This window comes from Pristis pectinata, chromosome 29 (genome assembly GCF_009764475.1).
Source record: "Pristis pectinata isolate sPriPec2 chromosome 29, sPriPec2.1.pri, whole genome shotgun sequence".
NCBI classification, from domain to species: Eukaryota; Metazoa; Chordata; class Chondrichthyes; order Rhinopristiformes; family Pristidae; genus Pristis; species Pristis pectinata.
Genome location: NC_067433.1, coordinates 18,626,399 through 18,636,189, shown reverse-complemented (window position 1 = coordinate 18,636,189; position 9,791 = coordinate 18,626,399). Strand labels below are relative to the sequence as shown.

The window sequence follows — 9,791 nt, the reverse complement described above, 5'->3', positions numbered from 1 at the left end:
TCATTACCTACAAGGACATCACTTTTTCCACTCGATAAGGGATAGCTATGCTGATAAAACAAAACGTGCAGAGAAGAGTACAGCACAGGAACAGGCCCTTCAGCCCACAATGTCTGTGCTGAAAACAATGCCAAATTAAATTAAATCCCGTCTACCTGCACATGATCCATATCCCTCCATTTCCTGCATATTCATGTGTCTATCTAACAGCTTCTTAAATGCCACTATTGTATTCAATTCCACCACCATCTCTAGCAGCCTGTTGCAGGCACCCACCACTCTCTGTGTCCTGCACATCTGCTTTAAACTTTCCCCCTCTCACCTTAAATGCATGTCCTCTAGAACTTGATATTTCTACCCTGGGAAAAAGATTCTGACAGTCTACCCTATCCATGCCTTTCATAATCTTATAAACTTCTATCAGGTCTCCCCTCAGCCTCTGATGCTCAGAGAAAACAACTCAAATTTGCCAAACCTCTCTTTATAGCTCATGTCCTCTAATCCAGGCAGCATCCTGGTAAACCTCTTCTACACCCTCTCCAAAGCTTCCACATTCTTCCAGTAATGGGGCGACCAGAAATGCACACAGTACTCCAATTTTGGCCTAACCAAAGTTTTATAAATCTGTCCTGACATCTATATAGCTGTCCATCAGTAAAGTCCTAACATCTTCTGATCTGGCTGGGTGTCAGATGTGTCTGAGTGCTTTAATCTGTTCAAAGTGCCTTAAATGTGGATTGTTGACCTGGGTACTGGGAGATAATCTTTTGCTTCCCTGAACATTGTCCCATGAAGTCAAATAACGGACTGCTCCAGCTCAGGCTCACAGGCCCACGTTACCTCACACATCCTCTGGAGAAGGTCAGCAGCCTGGTCAAACAACAGTGACCCTGTTTTCACCAGTAGATGAATGCTTCACATGGTTAACCTTTTAAAATGCTGGGGAAACAAAATAAACACATTGATTTTTTAACTCGCAAAGAAAGATATTTTTCTAAGGAAAAGAGAGGCCAGGGACATGGTTAAAGTGCTCGTGACAGCTGGTGGAATTGATTTTGAGGAGTCAGGTTGTAAATAAGATGTTTACTTGCTGTGAAGGCACTTTCTGCAGGAAAAATAGTTGTCCTGTCAGCATCGCATTATCATTTTTAATTAGCCTTTGCGTAACCTGTTTGAACCATTACGGCAACAAGAAAAGCAACCAGTAAACATGATAAACACCTTCATAAATATCGATGCACAAATACTCAGTTAATTCACTCAGTGTTGCTGCCACTGTGTGGGGGCAGGTACTGATAAATGGGCTCAGGCTAACATTATCTAATCTGGTCCCAACATCTCGTTGGAAGGGGTGTCACGTTAACTGGGAGACTTGTGAGAAGTGGCACATTTGAGTTAATAGCCTGTGATTATTCCCATCAGTTACCTCGGCTGGCTGGTCTCCCCCCTCCGGTCACCCGGTTTTGTTAGTCCATGGGATGTGGATTTTGCTGATAAAGTCATGTTCATTGCCCAGAAGAAATCACAGAATGGTCACAGCATGGAAGGAGGCCACTCAGTCTGTTGAGTCCCTACCAGCTCATAGTGAAAGAAACCAGCCAGCCCCTGTTCCCACAGCCCTGTAGATTCCTTCCTTCCAGATACTTAACCAGCCCCCTTCGAATCCGCTCCCACTAGACCCCCACCCCAGCCAAGGGTTCCCGACCCCAACCACGCAGTGTGTGAACTCATTGATTCTCGTGTCACTTTCCATTCATTTGCCAATAACCTTCGCCCTGTGGTTCTTGACCCTTTCACCAATGGGAACAGTCTCTCTCCATCCACTCCATCCGGACACTTCATCACTTTGTCAGATCTCTGCAACCTCCTCTGCTCCAAGAACACCCCCATCCTCTCAGATCCTGGTCCCTGGGCTCACTGCACCCATCTCTGGCCTCCACTCTTTCTAAATCGCTCCTTGATGGACCATTTCAGAGGGGAACCGCTCACGTTATTGTCTAGAGTCACCCTTCCTAAGGCAACCAACGAGGTTGATGTGACAACCCGCCACTGACACTACTGTATATATTTTTTAAAAATTTGAATCAATTTCATTGAAGTTAAGCCCCCCCCCATGTTGAGCCCACCCTATGTTAAGCCCACCCTATGTTAAGCCCCCCTTATGTTAAGCCCACCCTATGTTAAGCCCCCCTTATGCCATGATGGGCAACTGTCAACTGTCCGGGTCTTGGAACAATAGCCCAGTAACCTCACCACCTGACCTTCGGACGCCCACAGCTCAGTGCTGGTTAAGTCATATAACCACAGCGTGAGACAGCAGGGAAACAGGCCCTTCAGCCCAACTCATCCGTGCCAACCAAATTGCCTAATTCAACTGGTCCCATTTGCCTGCAGTTTGCCCTCATCTTTGTACGGCGGGAGATACTTTATCCTGTCACGGTGCTGAAGATGGTCTTGTCATATCCATTGGTCACTGCTCCGAGGAGAATTCTGCTCCTCGTTATCTGGTTAGGATTCCCTTTTCTTCCTTATCTGTCCCCCCTGCCCTATGTAAAAGCCAACATCCTGACGTGTCTGCTCGTTATGTCACCCCACGGCTGCACTCACCCACCCTCCAGGTCCCTGGTTCTTCTGTCGGGGCCACAGTTTCTCTCACTGCTGCCTCTTAAACATCGAACACAGACACAAGACATTTGGCCAACCTTCCCATCAAGGCCTTCATGATCCGAGCCAACTATCCCCCACTCCTGTTCTTTTTTGTATGTTTCTGTTAAATGTATCAGGATTTTCACCTTAATGGATCCATGTGGGAGCAAATCCCACACTCTCCAGCTAGGGATCCCTATGGTGCGGGTCTGGAACTCACTACCTGAAGGAACAGGACAGACTGGAACTCCCATCACATTTAGACCATACTGGGTGTGTAGTTGAGGAACCGTGATCCACAGCTCTCCAGACCCAGTGGGGGAAGGTGGGGTTAGACTGGGGAAGCTCCTGTTTCAACTGGCATGGACACCATGAACAGAATGGCCTCATTCTGTGAACTAAATTTTCCATTTTTCTACGAAGATAAAAGATCCAGTTACAGAATCCACAACTGGGTCTTCATTGATGGATTCTGATTCAAGTCTTCATGACAACGGGAAGATTTGCAGAGTTACCAAAATGGGCCCTTTTGCCCATTTCATCCTCGCCGACCATCAGAATCCCATTTTCCCTTTCACACCCCCATCAGCTCCCCTCCCGCCCGTTTTTCCACAGTACACTAGCAGTGAGGTACAATTAACCTACCAATCTGCACGTCTTTGGGATCTGGGAGGAAACCAGAGCACCTGGGGGAAACCCATGCAGTCTTAGGGAGAATGTTCAAACTCCACACAGACAGCACCTGAGGTCAGGATCGAACGTGGGTCTCTGGAGCTGGGAGGCAGCAGCTCTACCAGTTGTGCTAGTGCAACTCCCTCGGCAACTGGATCCCCGACTTCCTTACTGGGAGATCGCAGTCAGTGCGGATGGGTAGTAACATCTCCTCACTGACAACCAACACAGGTGCACCTCAAGGATGTGTGCTTAGCCCAATGCTCTACTGTCTCTACACTCATGACTGTGTGGCTCGGCACAGCTCAAATGCCATCTATAAATTTGCCGATGACACCACTGTTGTTGGCAGAATCTCAGATGGCGACGAGGAGGCGTACAGGAGTGAGATAGATCAGCTGGTTGAGTGGTGTTGCAACAACAACATCAGCAAGACCAAGGAACTGATTGTGGACTTCAGGAAGGGGAAGTCTGGAGAACACACATTGAGGGGTCAAAAGTGAGCAGCTTCAAGTTCCTGGGCGTCAACATCTCAGAGGATCTATCTTGGGCCCAACACATTGATGCAATCAAGAAGAAGGCACGTCAGTGGCTCTACTTCATGAGGAGTTTGAGGAGATTTGGTATGTCACCGAAGACTCTTGCAAATTTCTCCACATGTACAGTGGAGAGCATCCTGACTAGTTGCATCACAGCCTGGTATGGAGGCTCCAATGCACAGGATCGCAAGAGGCTGCAGAGGGTTGTAGACTCAGCCAGCTCCATCACGGGCACAACCCTCCCCACCATCGAGGACATCTTCAAGAGGCGGTGCCTCAAGAAGGCAGCATCCATCATTAAGGACCCTCACCACCTGGGACATGCCCTCTTCTCATTACTACCATCAGGGAGGAGGTACAGAAGCCTGAAGACCCGCACTCAACATTTCAGGAACAGCTTCTTCCCCTCCACCGTCAGATTTCTGAACGGTCCGTGAACATACCTTATTCTTCTTCTTTTGCACTATTTATTTATTTTTGTAACTTATAGTAACTTCTATGTCTTTAGGTCACAAATTTCACAACATATGTCAGTGATAATAAAGCTGATTCTGATCCTGACTGTGTTGCCCTACATCCCCACTAACGTCTTAAAGAGCCGTCAGCTCAGCCGACTGTGCACGGGTCATTCACACTGGACAAGAGGAGAAATGGAAAAATTTCAAAAGGCACTACACCCCTGTGATCTGCATCAGTAATAATGGAAGTTAGAACATAGAAGAGTACAGCACAGGAACCCTGTCTGTGTTGACCATGGTACCAATTTAAACGTCACCTTTGTCTGCACAGTCTACCTTGCTCCTTTCCCTGCCTGTTCATGTGTCTGTCTAAACGCCTCTTAGACATCACTAACATATCTGCCTCCATCACCTCCTCAGGCAACACATTCCAGGCACCCACCACTCTCTGCGCAAAAACCTTGCCTTGCACACCTGCTTTAAACTTTCCCCCTCTCACCTTAAATGCACGTCCTCTAGTACTTCACATTTCCAACCTGGAAAAAAGACTGACTACCCACAGTCAAAGTCACATGCACAAGTACATGTGTGCACAGGTGCAATGAAAAACTTACTTGCAGCAGCATCACAGGCACATAGCATCAGATACACAACATTCACAAGAAAAACATAAATTAACAACATAAATATCCACTCTATGCTTCTCATAGTTTTATATACTTCTGTCGGGTCTCCCCTCAGCCTCCGATGCTCCAGAGGAAACAATCTAAGTTTGTCCAAACCCTCCTTATAGCTCATACCCTCTAATCCAGGCAACATCCTGATGAACCCTCTCCAAACCTCCACATCGTTCCTGTAATGTGGCGACCCAACCAAAGTTTTATATAGCTGCAACATGACTTCCCAACCTTTCTACTCAAATGCCCTGAACAAAAAAGGCAAATATATTGTACACCTTCTTTACCACCGTCTACTTGTGTTGCCTCTTGCAGGGAGTTGTGGTCTTAAGCTCCAAGATCCCCCTGTACATCAATGCTCTCGGGATTCTGCCATTTACTGTATACTTTCCTCTTACATTTGACCTCCCAAAGTGCAACATCTCACAGGTGTCTGGATTAAACTCCATCTCCCATTTCTCTGCCCATATTTTCAACTGAATTGTCGGGGAGATTCCCGTTGCCATACCAATAACTGTGTGAATCCGATTTGAACAACTTCCAAGTCAAGACAGGAGACTTTGTGAGAAACCAGATGCACTTCAGGGCATAAAGAACAACACTGGATGGGTTGGGAGGGCAAAATTTGCCCAGAGTTTGAGGAGTTGTTCCTGTTAATTCTTACCAAAATATGTAGTGCTCTTTTGGCTGAAGCTCAGGAGGTCCCCAACAATGGGTGCATGTCTGTTGGGAGATGAATTGCTGGCAAACCCTCACCCTACTTGCCAGTTGAACTGACACCATGGCAAGAAACAAGAGCATCATCTCATTATCTTGTGAGGGTCCCACACACCCTCCACAGAGAAGCACCTCAAGGAGCTCGACAGCTGCTGGGAGGGAACACGGGAGACTCTGAGGTGGAAATGGTACTTGCACCATCCGCGAGGAGAGGTTTTTCCATCTCAGGACAGATTAGTGCATCAAATAGCAGGGAGTAGACTGCTGGAGGAACTCAGTGGGTCAAGCCGCATCCAGGGAGGCAAAAGGTTGGTTTACGTTTTGGGTTGAGACCCCGCACCAGTCCTGATGTAGGGTCTCGATCCGAATTGTTGACGATCCCTTTGCCTCTATAGATGCTGCTCGACCTGCCGAGCTTTTCTAGCGGTTTACTTTTTGCTCCGGATTCCAGCATCTGCAGCCTCGTCTCCAGTCTAGAGTAGGGCATCATTCTTTTCCCAGCCCAGAACTCAGGCCTGGTGAGTTCTTAGCTCTGTGTTTTTCATCTGTTTGCAGTAACTTGATCTGGGCATCGCTGGCGAGGAAAGCATTTATTGCCCATCTCCAAGTGCCCTTAAGAAGATGTTGGTGAGTCACCTCTGGAACCACTGCAGTCCTTCTGGCGAAGGGGCTCCTGCAGTGTTGTTGGGGAGGGAGTTCCAGGATTTAGACCCAGTGACAATGAAGAAATGGTGATGTATTTCCAAGTCAGTGAGAGGGCTGGAAGGGAAAGCATGAAGAGCACCAATCAACCACTCATTCTTTTCAATGAGGCGGAGACCCATTAATGTGCTGCTCAGCAACGTGGGGATTCACCTGCTGTGTGATGGACCAGATCAAAAGGACTCCTCCCACCCGAGCACGCAGCTTGACGACTGAGGTGGGCCTGACCTCGATTCTGGAGAAGGTGGTGGAGACCAGTTTCCCATTCATCCTGGAGGTTACTTCCAGCCTACAAGCGACTCCGGACCCACCAATGTGGTCGACTTTTAACAGCTCTGGGACAATTGGGAATGGGCAATAAGTTGCCCTCATTCCACCAGCAATTAAAGAAAAACGTATCCATTGCACAGGCTCCATTGCTAAAGTTTGTTACTGATCCAAATTTCAGCAGCTCACTGAGGCCATCTAGGATGACATCAGCCCTGGCCTAGGACACCCCCATTCCCCACATCCCTGCTCCAATGATAGTGGAAGACCCGTTGTTTCCTCTGGAAATTTCAGAACTTGGCCAACTGGATGGTGAAGTCTGACCACGATAATTAACATGTCCTGGGCCAATGAGTATTTAGGAGATTGAAGACAAGGCCATTCTGCCTAAATGGCCTATGTTGGCATTTGAAGAGAGTGCAAACTAATCACCTCCACCCTTTCCCCAGAAGCCCCCATTCCCCATTTTATTGGGTCACACCTTGGATATGCTTTCACCTTGACGATGAGCCCTGGCATTGAACCTCCTCCCAGTCTTCTCCCCAACTAGTCTCCTGCCAAACCCAGCATCCTCAGGAGAGGAAGAGTAAAGCAGTTTGAAGATACTTGCATTGTGACCCGGGGAGCCGTGGTTCAGGTGAGTGGGGGAAGAAGCCCAAGGGTTGGCCCTAGGAACCAGCTGGACCTTGGGTTCCCACTGAGCGCAGAGTCCAACGCCCGCTGGGTATGCAGCGTGGGGAAGGGATCAAAAGCCAAAGGGCAGAGTCTCAAGATCACAGTGCACACGAGGCCTCTCAGCCCATCAAGTCCATGCCAGCTCGTTGTAGACCAATTCCATCAGTCCCATTCCCCCCAAACAGCCCAGCACATTAATTCCCCCATTCAATCCCTGGCAGAGCTGTTTCCATCCACAACCCATCACGTTGCCTCCACTCCTTCAGTCTGATTCCTCGGATAATTGGATCATTCACCACGGGGAACAGCTTCCTGCTGTCCAACTTCCAGTCAGAGCTTGCATTGGCCCCAGTAAACCCCAAGGCTGTTGAGAAGGTCAGAGGTGGTCTTGTGGGACTGGAACAGGGTGTGGACCCCGAGGGCAGGGACACAGGGATCTCAGCCTTACACCGCTGGACAAAGTCCTGCAACACACAGAGTGATGAGGGGGTCAGGGGAAATCACTGAATCAGACAGCTGAACAAAACAGACAAACCAAAAAGGCAAATAAAGTGTTAAAAGGAATTTAATCATAAAAGAGTAAATATGAGAAATAACTACAATTTTAAACCGTGTAAACATTTATAAAATGGAAAAAAAACATTTCATTTTTTTTAATTAAAAAAAAACAATAAATTAGGCGATAGGTTTGCTCATGCACGCAGCCCAATCAGGAGGCAGTACACCTTGAACGCACCAGCCACTGTGCATCCACAGATGAGGATTGCCCACTGCACCCTCAGCCAGCACCACCCGCCCGCCTTGCTGATGTGCACCCACACAAGGATCTCCTTGTAGAACACACCGGTTTTCACACTGCCTGAGAGACACATCTGCCCTGCTGGAAATGTCAGTCTATTTAACGCTTGGACAAACACTTCCTGCTGTTTGCCCCAGTCTGTCTGAAGTTGACACCCTCAGCGTTCCCACACACACACACACACACACACACACACCTTTTCTCTCACAAAGTCTCCTGCCATCTCCAGACACCTGTTGGATGCAGGGTAACACAGCATTGTGGGGTCAGTGGTGGTAGACAGGGTGAATGAATACAAATACATTCATTAGTGAAAGGAGAACCATTAGCAGGAAGGCAGAGGTTTACATAACCGGGGCAAAGAATATAAAGGGTAAGAAAGTTTTTCTTAAACTCACGGAGGGTTGTCACCCAGAAGGTTCTGGATGGTTGAAGGAAATTCAATTGCGCCTTTCAAAAGGAAGCTCCACAAGCAAAGGCCTGTGGGAGGATCTCAATGATCAGAGAGCCAGCATCCACACTGTGGGCCGAATGGTCTCCTTCCCCGCGGTACCGTGCTTTCTGAAGCTGACCCTGTGAATGCGAGACTGACGGAAGTGGTGGAGTGCGGGGGGGGGGGGGCTGCAGTGCCTGGCTGTGAAAACAAGTTTAGTAAAAGTGACCTTGGGGAGGGGCAGCAGTCAACAGGAGCTCTGCCCCTGTCCTGCAATCACTGAACACAGTGCAGACCCCGTCAGTCGGGGGGGGGGGGACTAACCCTCGTTGCTCCTCGTACAGCGGGCTGCAGTGCACAAACACAATTGGGTCTGCTCCAGCCGTGCACACTGTTTCCATTCACACCGACCCCACTGCTTTCTGTACTCACTCCCTGACTCGGAAGGTCAGCTGCCAACATTCTCGAAGGAGGCTTTGATTTGATTTCCCTTGGCTGGCAATTAAGAAAAGCAAGTGATCTCGAGGCTGTCGAACCCTGTGTAACAGCTGGGGTGAACAACAGTGCTTGTAACTGCCTGCAAAGTCCCAGTAAGGTCACTCCTTAGGAAAGGCAGACACGGGGACTCTGATTCAATGATTAGAGAGCTACACAACTGGGATTGTGTCCCCCCGGGTGCACTGATTGATGCGAAGGCCAATGCTTCTGCTGGTTGGGGAATTCAAGGCAGGAGTGAAATTTGGAAACCCTCCTATTTGTGGGGGTAGATGATGAACTCTTCCACAAACGGCAAACACTGGTTCTAGGGGTGAGGCCGACAGATTTACGTTAATCAAAGGTTTCAGGGGTTAAGGGCGATGCAGTTGTTCAGAAGCAGGTCTCATTAGATGGGGAGGCCTAGGTGGCCACCATGACTCTTCCGTCCACAACCTGGGAGACTGGGGCAGGTCAACATTCGGTCACTGGCCTAAAGTTCCGGATGGTTCTGTGGGGAGGGGGCAGCTGAGTAAATCCAACTGATGTTTTTGCCCGTTTATGGGGTGGGAGGGGAGGGTGGTCTGGGGAGAGGGGTCAGGGGAGAGGGGGGGGTCTGGGGAGAGGGGAGGGCTGTTTGGGGAGGGCGTTAGCCCGGGTTTAGCACAACAAGAGTTGAAGCTGATCGACCTCCATAGTCACCGTGGCGACCAGTCACTTGGGAATGGATCT

The 9,791-nt window shown here is 48.9% G+C and overlaps 1 protein-coding gene across 5 annotated transcripts in view; it reads right to left on the bottom strand.

Annotated features, from left to right (window-relative positions):
* Positions 1-5,296: 5,296 nt before the first annotated feature.
* The window catches only part of LOC127584418 (fibroblast growth factor receptor 1-like), a 164,974-nt gene continuing 160,479 nt past the window's right edge, over positions 5,297-9,791 (bottom strand). For 2 of the 5 annotated variants that reach the window (XM_052041211.1, XM_052041213.1), the window contains exon 21: positions 5,299-7,817. The gene's annotated coding sequence lies outside the window, so the exon portion shown is untranslated. Of the gene's footprint in view, positions 7,818-9,791 lie in introns of all 5 variants that reach the window. The other 3 variants (XM_052041214.1, XM_052041215.1, XM_052041216.1) reach the window with 3 other exon arrangements.